Source organism: Hoplias malabaricus, chromosome 14 (genome assembly GCF_029633855.1).
Source record: "Hoplias malabaricus isolate fHopMal1 chromosome 14, fHopMal1.hap1, whole genome shotgun sequence".
In the NCBI taxonomy this organism is placed as follows: Eukaryota; Metazoa; Chordata; class Actinopteri; order Characiformes; family Erythrinidae; genus Hoplias; species Hoplias malabaricus.
This window is the reverse complement of record NC_089813.1, coordinates 40,107,063-40,122,413: the sequence shown is the minus strand read 5'-3', so window position 1 is coordinate 40,122,413 and position 15,351 is coordinate 40,107,063.

Here is a 15,351-nt window from a genome sequence, read left to right as displayed (position 1 = left end):
TTGTGTGTTTGTGTGTGCCTCTGCTATCACCAAAGATTCCTCACTTGACCCCATGAGACCTTGGGTCATAAAAGTTCTTTGGAGTTGCCTGTAGTTTGAGTTTTATGACTCTCTGATACAGACCTTAAGGCACTAATTTTGGGCCAGTGCTTGCTGGAAGGGTTATCTCAAATTACACTCTGGCCTTGTGTGAAGACCAAATGTCTCTGATAGACCAGACGAAAGTCTAAATATTAAAGTCAAATTCCAAAAGTCAAATTTCTTAATAGAAATTAATAACATATCTTCATCTCCACTACAATTTACATTATTAATAATAATGTAAATAATAACATTATTACATAAACTCAAACATTCTCAAAATTCAGCAATATAAACCTATGGATAAATTGTCACAAAAATATTACATATTTTAAAAACATTAAAAATCAGATTATAAAGACTCTTTATAAAGAAGCCTGTTGCAGTGAAGAGAGAAAACTCTTCTCTTTATAAACAAGTCTGGTGCGAATAAGAGTCTCTGTCAGTGCAGAGGGTCTACAGCGAATAATGTCCATGCAGTGAAGAGGAAGATGATGTAGAGCAAGTGGATGGGAGGAGCACTGCAGCAGGGGGTGGAAAAGTACCTAATGATCTAAAGCAAGTAAAACTGAAAGAGTGAATAAAACTGAAACTGAACTTTTATAAGGTGAAGAGCTGTATAGGTAGGAGCATTGCAGCAGGGGGTGGAAAAGTACCTAAGTATTTACTATGCTATAAGTGTTTATTTGTTTATTAATCGTGAAACAGAAAACAGGCTTTTAACACATGCTTAATTATTTTTATTTTAAATATAAAATATTAATAAATGCACTGCTAATGTGAAAGTCATCAGTTTCATAAAACTTCAAGATAATTAAAAAATAGATTATTGTCTTTCAATGCATTTAAAAAATGTCACAATTATTTCTGGAAACTGGGCTGTAATAAAATTACTTAGAACTTGACTACACATACCTCGGTGACATTAAGTTATTACTTAAAGTTATAAGTCACAAAAATCACTCAGTTCCATGCTGAAGCCCCTTGAGCAGTTTATTTTTTTTAGATGATAAACCCTTAATCATTTTAATATTCTGCTCAAAAATGAGACTTTAGTCCTGGACCATGTTAAACCCTGATTAAAGTCTATATGTATCCTAATATTTCACTGAAAATGAGAATCACTCTTAACTAATGATTATATATAATTATTGGTTTCATAATTAATTAAAATTGATTGTGATTACTACTCAAAGAACAGAATAAACATTCACTCATAATGCATAAGCACTTTAACCAAGTCAGGGTCAGGTTGTTTCTGGAGGCATCACTGACTACAAGAATAAGCAGAATTATTATTAGACTGAATGTGTGTGTGTGTCTGTGTTGCCCTGTGAAGGACTGGCGTCCCCTCCAGGGTGTATTCCCGCCTTGCGCCCAATGATTCCAGGTAGGCTCTGGACCCCCCGCGACCCTAAATTGGATAAGCGGTTACAGATAATGGATGGATGGATGGATTTTTAGACTGGGAATAGTTCATCTTTTCTGATGGCTCATTATATAAATGTTGTAAACATGAATTTGCTGACAATGAGCTGAATTAAAGGAACACTATTTAATATTTTTTACCTGATAATTAGATCTTTAAAATCATGGTGATGCTTCACTGAGCTGTAAAATGGAAAACCGAGCCTCTGTCATTGCTACTCTGGGCTCAGCACTGCAGAAACTGTGCTATGTAAGTTTTGAAGAAGAGTAGAAAACATTTTACATATTTACTTACATATATGTTTTTGTTTTTTTTTTTTATTTCACAAAAGAGCAGTCTTATGGGCCCTTATGGAAACCCGGAGAGAGTTTCAGCCAATTCTAGTCGCATCATCTCTTCTCTCTATCGTTCAGCTCACATCTCCCTGTTATATAGGGTTAATCTTTATCCAAATAAGGTAAGGTGTATGGCCCTTAATTACATTATCTCATTGTCATGTGGTGGGTGTAGGTGTGGTCAAGGAGCAAGGAACAGGAAGGGGGTAATTGCAGGAGACTTTATTAACAACCACAAGGAAACTAGAAAGAGAGGCTAGGGAACTAGACAAAGAGTCTAAACACAAGGACTAGGACGCTAAACAACTAAACAGAACGAAGGGGTTAAACACTAAACAAGGCTGAACAAGAAGGCTAAACACTAAAAAAGAATGTTAGAAATAAAAAAGAAAAACAATGACCCACAACCAGGAAACTCTGACAAGGACTATATCAAGACAACACAAAAAAGAAACAACTGGATACTGATTAAGACGTGACACTAGAAACACAAGAGAAGGGTATCATATGACCTGGGAACAAGTAGGAAGCAGAAACTAGACAGGGGGAACAGTCACATGACATGGGGAGCACAAACAATAAAAACAGTACAAAATAGAATACAAAACTATGTACGTTACATATCTCCCCCTTAAAGTATGACTCACTGAGGCATGCAAGAGACAAGACAGGACTCAGGACAAGACAGGATTGGAGACAGGAAATGGAGCTGGGGACATGACAGGACCGGAAACAGGCAAGTACTGGGACTGGATAGGGGACAGAAGTTGAACACTGGACGGGGACTAGACTTCGGACAAGACAGGATCAGAGATGGGACAAGACACTGGACTGAAATGGGGACTGGAATTGAGATAGGACAGGAGACTGGACTGGACTAGGCAGGGGAACAGGAACTGTGACATTTACAGGGACAGACATGAACACAGTGACAGGGACCAAAACTGGAACAGACACAGGGACATAAGCAAACATAGGAACCTTGGAACAAGCAGGAAGCAGATATAAGACAGTGGGAACAGTCACATGACATGGGAGCACAACAAGAAACAGTACAAATCAGAATACAAAACTATGTACGTTACACTCATGCTGTGGGACTGAGAGAGAAAGAAAGCTGAAGACCCTTTTCCTGTTCTTCACCATTGGACCAATTCACCCTTAACTTAATTATTTAATCCTCCATAAAGACAGAGGCCATATGGAGTCTCAAACATTTAGAAACATATGCATATATGGACAATACAATATATTCCAATATGAACTGGGTGTCTGTGGTTTGATGCAAACGGCTGAGCAATATAGGAGTCGGGTTTGCCAACCTGTCTTTGTCACTTCCCTCAGCTAGGACTGTTGACTGAGGGAAGACTGTTGCTTTGACCAGTGGTTGGTGTCTTTCTTTCACTGATGCTGATGGTGACTAGGGTGATCAGAACTGAGATGGTGAAAAAGAGGACGGGGGGTGGGGGGTGATGAGATCACGCCTCTCGCTGCTGTTGTATGCTTAGCTGAATCTATGTGTGCTTTTAGGTCCTTTACACCTTTATTTGCTACACAAAACATGGGAATTTTTTCCCAATTTTTTAATTTTTTAATTTTTTAATTCTTCAGAACTTAAATTTATGTTTTGGCATAGCTGCTCGAAATGAGGGTAGGTACATGAGCTTTGCCTGATGTAAACAAGGACTACTGCCGTGCAGACTGACCAAATAAATGTTTACAGAGAAGTTTATTGACCAATAACAGTAGCTCTACAGTCAGACCGTGCAATCCAAAGATTTTAGGCTACTTCACCACTCAGTGCTCACCGCAGTGAAGCACACAAGCACAAGGGAGATCATAATATTCACAATGAATCATGCTTACTCCAGTCAGTCACTGGAGTGTGACTTTGAAAACAAAGAGCAGAGAACAGCACACTGAGGGTATGTGACTTCATTCTCTGTTAAGGACGCCTTTACTCCACTGTATGCTCACACTGAAATTAGTTGTTTTCTCCTATAATCTTTTTTAAAATTTCAGATATTGCACATTTTAAACATAAAAAAAAACCTGAATGCTTACAACAAATACTTCCTCAGTGTTAAATACTAAAACAGAACTGTGTCTTGAAATTCTATATGGAGCTGTACAGTATGTGTCTGTGAAAAATAATTACATTTGACTGTGTATTTTAAAGACAATACCTACAATTGTGGGGAAATGCTCTTCTCATATTTGTTTACATTTAGAGGCTCTGCATCTTTTAAGGTGGAGCGGTGTGTGTGAGTAAGAAGCTACTGTATCTTGTTGGCGTCTGAAGTGTAACTTTTTTGTAAGTTTTAATCAACTGTTTGAATTTCCACAGAAACTATTTTTGTAGCACTTTCTCCCTCTGTTTACTTTCATGCAGTTACTGCTCTCTTGAATTTAGAGTATGTTCATTATATGTCATCCCTTCTAGTGAACAGACTCCATAACCTGAACTTAAAAACTCCACCTCCCTCTTCTGTTTGTCACATGACCTGGTCGTCCTATCACAACTCCAACTCTCCTGAGTATTGATTGAGTACACCTGCATTAGACCCTTTATTAACTCTCACCTTCCAAAAGTCCTTTGCGAAGTATCGTCCCTGTTCACAAAGCGTACAGAGCATTTTGTCTATCTATATTTTCTGGTTTTTGATCTATTGTTTTCTTGACTACGGTTTTGCCTCTCCCTTTTTGGACTTTGCTACTCTTTCTGGTTTCGACTATTAGGACTGCCTCTAGTGTTTACGTAGTTTGACAACATGTTCCTGTTTGCTGGTGTGTTTACTCTTTGTGTGTTCAAGACTACTCTATTGCTTTTCTCTTATTGTTAATAAACTCTTTAGCATCTTCTGTGCACGTTTGGTATAGTCTGAAAGCATTACATTCTACAGCAAAAAGAAGCAAATATTACCCCCATATGGACCAGGAATATAGCAAAATCCTCATCTTGGTTCAATGCACCATGGTTAACTGCAATGTACTCCTGGCAGGGAGCTTTTGCAAAGTGCTACACAAGCTTTAGTTAGTTTAAAATGCAGCAGCCAGAGTGCTTACTAGACCTAAATAAATTGACCATATCACCCCAGGTCTCCCATCCCTACACTGGCTACCTGTAACATTTCACACAGACCATAAAATACTCCTCTGTGCATATACTTCTCTACAAGTTGCAGTATCTTACGGAACTTCTCATTCTCCCATCTAAAAAGTCTACTCTTAGATCTTCGCATTAAGAAAAACACTGCAGGAGGAAGAGCCTTTTCTCACAAAGTTCCTCAGTTCTGGAATAGTCTCCAGTTACTCTTTGGGGCTCAGACACAGTCTTTAAATCTTTACTGAATATCTACATTTTCACACAGGCTTTAGGTTACTCTCCCACTTTCAGGTTACTCATTCTCTACTGGTTTCTGCTAGTTTAACATATCATCACTAATTTGTATCACTGTCCCACGTGTCTGTTGCTTGTATGTTGCTTTGCCTGGCCCCTGGATGCTTCTTGTAGGGAAATATGTCCCCTGATATACTGTGAACTTATTAACTGCCTTATTCCTTCCCCCTGTCTGTTTTTCTTTCTCCTGTCTCTCTTATGCCTCGAGACACACCGTTCCTGCTGCTCTCTCTGATGTTGTCCTGATTCAACTCCATCCTTGGTTTCCTGTACAAGAACTTGGTTTGTCTTACCTACAGCACCCTGATTGTCCATGCAAAGATGCCCAAATGGACTCTGCACTTGCTTTTACTCTCCCACAGAATCACTGACCACCATCTTCATCACTATTATTCTTTACCATAATATTACATATAACTCAATATCTCTATCAGTTCACTTTTTCTGTTCTGTTCTCTTTTGTGTCTCTGGTGTCGACCCGAGGAGGATGGGTTCCCCGTATGAGTCTTGGTTCCTTCCAAGGTTTCTTCTTCATGCACTGAGGGAGATTTTCCTTGCCACTTCTCATAGGAGGCTTGGACCCTGATCTCTGTAAAGTTGCTTTGTGATGAATGTCCATATCAGGACAGAAGAGAAAGCTGACAATTGCGGAACAGAGTAAACAGTTTTTAATGACATTATTCAAAAGAGTAATCACAAGGCAAGCAAGGTTCAAAAACAAGGAGCAAACAGTACCTCAGAAGATAAGCGAAAACCGTAGTCAAAAATCAGGCAGAGTTCAAAAACCGAAGAATACAGACAGTACCAAAAGGGACAAGGCAGGAGACGTAAACCGGGAAGACAGGCAGGAAGTAGGCAACAAGAAATCGTCAGACTGATAACAAGGGAATGCGTTGTAAGCTGGGATAAACCACTGCAATACTCGGCAGAGAAGAGTTCAGTGATAGGGGTATAAATAGGGAAACAAACAGGTGTGTGTAATTAGAACTCAGGCGAGGGAGACCAGTGGGTAGTCATGTGACTGATGGGTGCATTCTGGCAATTGGAGTCCTGGGATGTAGGCGTGACAGTACACCCCCCCCCCCCCTCCGAAGGCACCGGAGGAGGCCTGAAACGAGGACGGCTATGACGATGACCACCCAGCGGAACGGAGTTACCAGAGCTAGGGACTACTGCACATGCAGAGGGCTGAGATTGACGTGGGTTTCTGGATCGAGCCGTAGAAAGGGACGGAGCGGGATTGGAGACTGATCTTCTATGGCAACCTCTGGGACGGGGAGCCGGGTTCTCAGGATAGTGAGAGTGAAACGCCAACACGAGACCCGGGTCGTAGACGTCCTTTGCCATTACCCACGAACGCTCCTCTGGACCGTACCCTTCCCAATCAATAAGATACTGAAGAATTCCTCCACGTCTATGTGAATCCAGCACCTCGTGCACGGCATATGTAGAAGAGTCCCCAAAGTCCACAGCCGTGGGCAGAACGTCGTCGGGCAGCAACTCATTCAAAGGACCTGGAACCACAGGTTTGAGGAGAGACACATGAAAGGAATTAGAAATACGATATTGTGCAGGTAGCTCCAACTTATAGGTAACTTCATTAATTTTACCAGAAACACAAAAGACCAATGTACTTGGGCAGGAGCTTCCTGCACCTCCCCTCAAACCTGATATCCTTAGTAGCCAACCACACCCTTTCCCCAATCTGGAATGACGGAGAACTCAATCTGTTTTTATCAGCCTGTTCCTTGTATCGGGAAAGGGCCTCTGAGATGTGTTGATTAGTTTCTTCCCATACCTCCTCACTGCGTCTCATCCACGAGTCCACTGATGGAATTCCTGATGTTGCTGCAGTCCAGGGTGCCAACGGGGGTTGATAACCTAAAATACACTGAAAGGGGGTGAGTCCTGTAGTCGAGTTCACCAGGGAGTTTTGTGCTATTTCAGCCCACACCAAGTACTGGGACCAGTCTTGTGGATTCTCATGGCAATACATGCGTAAGAATTTTCCCAGTTCTTGATTGACCCGCTCACACTGACCATTGCTCTGGGGATGATATCCAGATGCAAGACTAACATTTACTCCTAAATGTTCAAAGAAGGCTTTCCAGACATGTGAAGTAAACTGAGGACCTCGATCAGATAAAATATCTTCGGGAATTCCATAATGATGAAAAATATGTGTATAAATAGCCTTAGCTGTATCCAGGGCCGTGGGTAATGATGGAAACGGTATGAACTTAATCCCCCTAGAGAACCGATCAATTACCGTAAGTACTGTAGTACTTCCTTCAGATAGAGGTAAGTCCGTGACAAAGTCAAGTGCTAAGTGTGACCAGGGACGTTCTGGAACCGGTAGAGGCATTAATTTACCTGCCGGAAGAGTTTTTGGTGTCTTTGACTGGGCACAAACTGAACAAGACGCAACAAACTCATGCACATCAGCTCTTAATGTCCCCCACCAATAACGTGCTAGAATAAGCTGTGTAGTGCATCTCTCTCCAGGGTGACCAGATGACAGGGACGAATGGGCCCAGGTAATCAACCTATTTCTAAATTCAGGTGGTACATACGTTTTACCTTCAGGACAAACTTCAGGCACCCCTTTAGACCTATTTTCTTGTGCAATATGTTCATCTAATTCCCATCTGATGGCAGACACTGAAATGGAAGGAGGTAGTATAAAATCAGTGGATTGTTCCCAGTTCCCCTTAATTCATTCTGATTTATACGAGAGAGCACATCAGCCTTAAGGTTACGACTACCTGGACGAAACGTGATGGAGAACCGGAACCGAGAGAAAAACAGTGACCACCTGGCTTGCCAAGAATTCATTCGTTTTGCAGTAAGGAGATATTCTAAATTCTTGTGGTCTGTTAGAACTGTGAAAGGATGTAGAGAACCCTCTAGCCAGTGCCTCCATTCCTCCAGGGCTAATTTTACCGCTAGAAGTTCTCTATCTCCGATGCCATAGTTTCATTCCACAGGTGATTATTTGTGTGAAAAAAAGGCAATAGGGTGTAACTTAGGAAGTTCTCCACTACGTTGAGATAGTACTGCCCCTACACCCGTCTCCGATGCGTTGACCTCAACAACGAAGGGAAGTTCGGGATCTGGATGCTTTAAAATGGGAGCAGTAGTGAAAGTAGTCTTGAGACGGTCAAAAGCACCTTGTGCCTGAGGAGACCAACACAACCGATAGGGATTACCCTTCAGTAAAGCAGTAAGTGGGTCTGCAATAGAACTAAAGTTCCTAATAAATCGTCTGTAAAAATTTGCAAATCCTAAAAAGCGTTGAAGATCTTTAACATTTTTAGGACATATCCTAAAAATGAAATGGTTTGTTGGTGGAATTCACATTTTCGCCCTTAACATAAAGGTTATTCTCCTTTAAACGCTGAAGCACCTGATTGACTTGGATTATGTGTGTTTTGACATCTGGGGTGTAAATCAAGATGTCATCAATATATGCGATTACAAATTTTCCTAACATATCTCTGAAAATGTCATTAATAAACTCCTGAAACACTGATGGAGCGTTTGCCAGCCCATAGCTCATCACCAAATACTCATAGTGACCTTTGGTAGTACTAAAAGCAGTTTTCCATTCGTCACCTTCCTTAATTCGAACAAGGTTGTAGGCACTACGAAGGTCTAACTTAGAGAGAATTGTAGCACCTCTAAGTTGCTCTAATGCGACCGGAATAAGGGGTAGGGGGTATGCAAATTTTTTAGTTATATCGTTCAGGGCATGATAGTCTATACAAGGCCTTAATCCACCATCTTTTTTCTTGATAAAGAAGAACCCTGATGCTATCGGAGACTTTGATGGTCGTATAAAACCTTGTGTTAGAGCTTCTTCAACATATTCCTCCATGACTCTCTCCTCTTCCAAATTCAAAGGATAAATACGTGATTTTGGTAAGGTAGTATCTTCTACGAGTTCTATAGCACAGTCATATGGCCTATGTGGAGGTAATTTTGTAGCTTTGGTTTTACTGAACACTTCTGAGTATTGGGAATATTCGGAAGGAATTTGTACTGATATAGTTGAATCTGGGCTTTCCACAGAAGTGGAATGGATAGAAATATGATTAAGGGCTAAACAATTGGTTTGACAGAAGGTGGACCAGGACATGATTTTGCGCTGACTCCAAGAGATAACTGGGTTATGAGTTTCTAACCATGGTAATCCTAAAATAATCTGAAAATCCGACTTGGGTAATACCAGAAACGAAAGCCACTCATGATGCAGGAAACTTGTTTGGAACCAAACAGGAACTGTCTCTTGTGAGATAGAATCTCCTCCAATGGGAAGGCCATCAAAAGCTCGGAAAATTATATTTGCACAACAGTCTCGTCTTAATTTTCAGCCGGGTGATGAGGGATTATTGAATGAAGTTTCCTTCAGCTCCAGAATCAATTAGTGCTGGAACGACAAGAGAAGTTCCTTGGCAGTACAATCAATCAATCAATCAATCAAATTTTATTTATATAGCGCTTTTCACAACAAAAAGTCGTCACAAAGCAGCTTTACAGAGATCCGGGTCCAAGCCTCCTATGAGCAAGCCAGGGGCAACAGTGGCAAGGAAAAACTCCCTCAGCACACGAGGAAGAAACCTTGGAAGGAACCAAGACTCATACGGGGAACCCATCCTCCTCGGGTCGACACCGGAGACACAATAGAGAACAGAAGTAAAAGTGAAGGGGTTATAGTAATATAAATGTAGTATATTAGTGATGATGGAGAAGTAGAAATGAAAATGGTGAGGATGATGATATTAGTGATGTATGAGTCTTAGCAAGGCCAGGATCTTGTACAGGACACGGGCTGGATCAGGGCAAAACCTGGAGAGCAGCAGGACATCTCAAAGCATGAGAGAGAGACAGGAGAAAGAAAGCCAGACAAAGGGAACAAATAAAAATACAAAAGGTTAGTAGGGTCATGGTAAAGAACGGGGAAATTTGTCCTGCGAAAAAAGCTTCCACTGGTCAGGCAAGAGAACCCAGCGACAGACAGCGTTGTTGGCAGGTACTACAAAGCTAACTAAGAATGCTGTAGCTATGGTGATATGACAGGATTAATACAGAACAGTGATAATATGAAAACCAGCCCGAACACCAATATAGAAGGAGTAACCTGAAGGTGAGTGATTAACCAAAAGCTTGTTTGAAAAGGTAGGTTTTTAATCTAGATTTAAAGATTGAGAGTGTGTCTGAGCCCCGAACAGTAACCGGAAGGCTATTCCAGAGTTGAGGAGCTTTGTGAGAAAAGGCTCTTCCTCCTGCTGTGTTTTTCTTAATGCGAGGAACAAAGAGTAGATGGGCATCCTGTGAACGAAGTGTACGTGACGGGCGATAAGGTATGAGAAGTTCAGTAAGATACTGCGGGCCTAAACTGTTTAGAGATTTATAAGCTAAGAGGAGTATTTTATAGTCAATGCGAAATTTTACAGGTAGCCAGTGTAGGGACGAGAGAACTGGGGTGATATGTTCAAATTTTCTAGCTCTAGTGAGCACCCTGGCTGCTGCATTTTGAACTAACTGAAGCTTGTGTAACGCTTTGCACGAGCTCCCTGCCAGGAGCGCATTGCAGTAGTCTAGACGTGAAGTTATAAAAGCATGCACTAGTTTCTCTGCATCTTTTAATGATAAAATATGCCGAATTTTGGCAATATTGCGTAGGTGGAAGAAGGCGGTTTTGACTGTATTGGATATGTGGGTATCAAATGTGAGAGTCGAATCAAAGGCTACACCTAAGTTTTTAATGATGGCATTGTGTTTTACTGTTGAATTATCAAGATTAATAGCAGCATTTCTGAGTGAATGTATCTGAGTATCTGTACCTAGTAACAAGACCTCAGTTTTATCAGAATTTAACATGAGAAAGTTTTGCATCATCCAGTCTTTAATTTCAGTTAGACATTCTGTTATTTTACGTAGACAAGCAACATCATTGGGTTTGGCTGATATATACAGTTGTGTGTCATCAGCATAACAGTGGAATTGAATCCCATGCTTACGGATTAGTCTACCCAGTGGCAGCATGTAGAGTGTGAACAATACAGGGCCAAGCACTGATCCTTGTGGGACACCATATTTAACTAAAGTATGATTAGAGGATTTATTATTCAGATAAACAAATTGGTAACGATCGGATAAATAAGATCTGAACCAAGAGAGGGCAGATCCTTTTATTCCTACCAGATTTTCCAGCCTATCAAGAAGCATCACATGATCTATGGTATCAAATGCTGCACTAAGGTCAAGCAGCACCAGAATAGAGATATAGCCCTTATCATGTGAAAGGAGTAAGTCATTAGTTACTCTTGTTAGAGCCGTTTCTGTGCTGTGATTTGGTCTAAATCCAGATTGAAAAATGTCATGAATGTCATTGTTTTGTAGGTAAGAGCACAACTGCTGTGACACGACTTTTTCTAGAATCTTAGCAATAAAAGGGAGGTTTGATATTGGCCTGTAGTTTGCGAGTACAAGAGGGTCAAGATTGGGTTTTTTAATAATTGGTTTGATTACCGCTAGTTTCAGAGGTTTTGGTACATATCCAATGTTGAGGGATGAGTTTATTATTGTGAGCAATGGTCTAATGACTTTAGGTAAAATTTGTTTAAATAATTGTGTTGGTACAGGATCCAGTAAGCATGTAGTTGATTTAGATGAGCTAATTAAACTAAGCAAGTCATTTTCATCGACAGAATTCAAGTAGTCTAAGTGCACCTCAGAGCTGGCAGGGGGTTCATCTACGAGAGCCGATGTGACTTTGGACTGATTTTGGATTTTGAGGCGAATGCAAGCAATTTTATCATTAAAAAACCTCATAAAGTCATTGCTACAGAAATCAGAGGGAACAATGGGGTTGATTTCCTTTTTGTTTCCAATTAGATTTGATACAGTGCTAAAAAGGAATCTAGGGTTGTCTTTGTTGTTTTCTATAAGGGAAGAGATGTACTGTGATTTGGCTTTAGATAAGGCATGTTTGTAGTCGGTGAGGCTGTGCTGCCATGCAATTCGGAAACATTCTAGTTTTGTGTGTCTCCATTTACGTTCATGGTTACGAGCAGCCAGTTTTAATGCACGCGTGCTGTCACTGTACCATGGAGCAAGCCTTTTCTCTCTAAATTGTTTGGTCTTGACTGGTGCAACACTATCTAGGTTTGTACACAATAAGTGGTGTAGGTTGTTTGTAATGAGCTCCAGGTCATTTGGGTGAGTTGGAAAAGAAATGGTGGTAAGGTCTGGAAGGTTGTTGATAAAATCACTAACTGTTGAGGATGTTATAGTGCGCTTTCTAATATAGCGTGGTTGTGGACAAATATCAAAGTTTAACGCAATTTCATATGTGATTAGATGGTGATCAGAGATGGTCTCATGTAGCGAGAGATTGGATAGATTCTTTATCTCAATGCCCCGTGTTAACACTAGGTCCAATGTGTGTTTGCATTGATGAGTGGGCCCAGTAACATTCTGAGTGAACCCTAGCGCATCCAAAATTGATTCAAATGCAATTTTAAGTGGATCATGGTCCTTCTCAAAGTGAATATTGAAATCACCAACAATTAAGGCCTTTTCTGATACGATAACTACACTTGAGAGAAAATCACCAAATTCACAAAGAAATTCTGTATAAGGGCCAGGAGGACGATAGATTGTGATGAGCATAAACGAGTGCTGCCTTTTTGATGCAGTGACTTTAAGAGTAAGTACTTCAAAGGATTTAGTATCATAACTAGATTTTTGTGTTGTGTCAATGGTAGGGTCATAAATTGTGGCTACACCACCACCACGACCAGATGTTCGTGGGCAACTGTAATAGCTGAAGCCAGGGGGAGTGGACTCATTTAGGGCAATGTATTCATTGGCTTTAGCCCATGTTTCGCAGAGACATAATGCATAGAGTTTGTTATCAGTAATAATATCACAGACAGTGAGTGCTTTGGATGTTAGAGATCGTATATTTAAAAGCCCTAATTTAATGCTGGAAGTGCTGAAATATTGCGTTCGCTGCAGTGCCTTGGTGTTAATTCTAATTAGGTTGTTAAAACTGATTTTTGGGCGTTTGTGATAACAAGCTTTGCGGGGAACCGACACAGTCTCAATGCTGAAAAATTTATTAGCGTTAATCAGAGTGGGTGACATGGACATGCTACTCATCATACTAGCAGTAGAGAGATGGTCAGGAGGAACATTAGGAATTTTAATATTACTTACCTGCTCGCTATCCATTCCACCTACCTGACTGATGTGACTGGGAATGACCAGTCAGTTCCGGCGCAGAACCACCTCAATGTTCTCAGAGAGAACTGCGGATCCTAGACGGCTCGGATGAAGCCCATCCCAACGATACAGGGCCGGACGCTCACGAAAGCACTCCCAGTTGTCGACGTAGTCCACGCCGACAGTGCCGCACCAATCCAGGAGCCAGGAGTGGAGCCCGAAGAGCCTGCTAAACGCCTCGCATCCTCGACGGTAGGTGGGCAGGGGGCCAGAGACGATGATCCTAGCATCTGTCTTCTTCCGAGCGGTATCCAGAAGCGAACGGTAGTGCTCCTTCAGGACCTCGCTGCGGCGGGCGGAGATGTCGTTCGTTCCCACGTGGAGAACGACGGTGCCGAAGTCCTCGCGCTGCCGAAGCGCCGACGGAAGACGCCTGGCAACGTCCAGGACACGTGCGCCTGGGAGACAAGACACGGTTGCATTACTCTTTATCCCCGGCACTTTTAAATGTCTAACTATTGAATCACCAATAATAAGAACACCGTCCTGTTTAGTCTTCGGCGCTGGAGCAGGTGAAGGCCAGGAGCTGAGCACCTCAAACCGGTTGGCAGAAGTGAAGACTGGCTGCGGTGGAGGGGGGGACGGCCTCGGCTTCCCACGCCCACGCTGGCGCTCCCATCCCGGTGCAGGCGTGTAGATGGGTACCCCCGCAAACCGCCGCGGCAGAGGAGCCGGAGAGGCGACGGCCACGTAGGAGGCGTCGCGGGCTGCCTCGAGTCTCGTCTTCTCCCGCTGGAGCTCCGTCTGCTTCTCCAAGAGACGCTGAATCCGGCGACCGAGCTGCTCGAGCTCCGCGCCGAGCTCAGAAAGGGCTCGTTCCTCGGCAGGCGCCATGAAGAGAGAAAAATAAACAATGAGAAATAATATGTACGAACAAAATGAAGTTAAGAAGCACGGTGGGTTAGGAATGATGAAGACAGCACACTAGGATAAGCAATGCCAAAGAATATGCAATAGAGATTGTAAATAAACGTCTAGAGGACTAAAACAGCGACAAACAGCAAACAATTTCAAATCAAGCACGCGAGTAGTCAGCCGGAAGTGACGTACCTGTGACGATTCCCAATCGAGACAGTACACTTTGACAGGTATGAGAAAGGATTTTGAAATTAACCCTTTTGTGGGTACACTCACCAAGTTAGCATGAGAAGTCCTCTCCGGATTTTGAATCGGGACTCGCTGAGGACGTCGTGTACAATCACGTCTAATATGATCGGATCCTCCGCAGTACAAACATAATCCACCGTGGAGACGACGATGGCGTTCCTCTTGAGAAAGCCGCAAAGTGTCGCACTGCATAGGATCCGAAGGGAGACTAGGACAGGGATCTTGACTGGAACTTTGTACCGGGCGGAAAGAAAAACCAGGAACGGATTAACGCTTGACAACATTTTGTCTTTGACACGGCGTCCGGGGCCGTTTCTGCAGGAGCTGGTCTAGGCGGATGGATAAAGAGATTAACTGATCCAAGGATAATCCGTCATCTCGACAAGCCAGTTCTGTAAGTATCTCTGGATTGATACCATTCCGAAAAACATTAATTAGTGCAGGTTCATTCCAACCACTTCCAGCCGCAATAATCCGAAACTCATACGCGGCTGCTGTTCGAGTTCCTTGCTTAAGTGTGAGAAGAATCTCACCACAAGAACGTCCTTCCGTAGCATGGTCAAATACCTCACGGAATGTAGTGACAAATTCAGGGTGTGTGTTATTGACAATATTGTCCCAAATAGCGGTGGCCCACTCAAGTGCTTTACCAGACAGACGGGAGACCAGAAAAGCGATTTTTGTCTGATCGTTACTGGGAGGTGAAT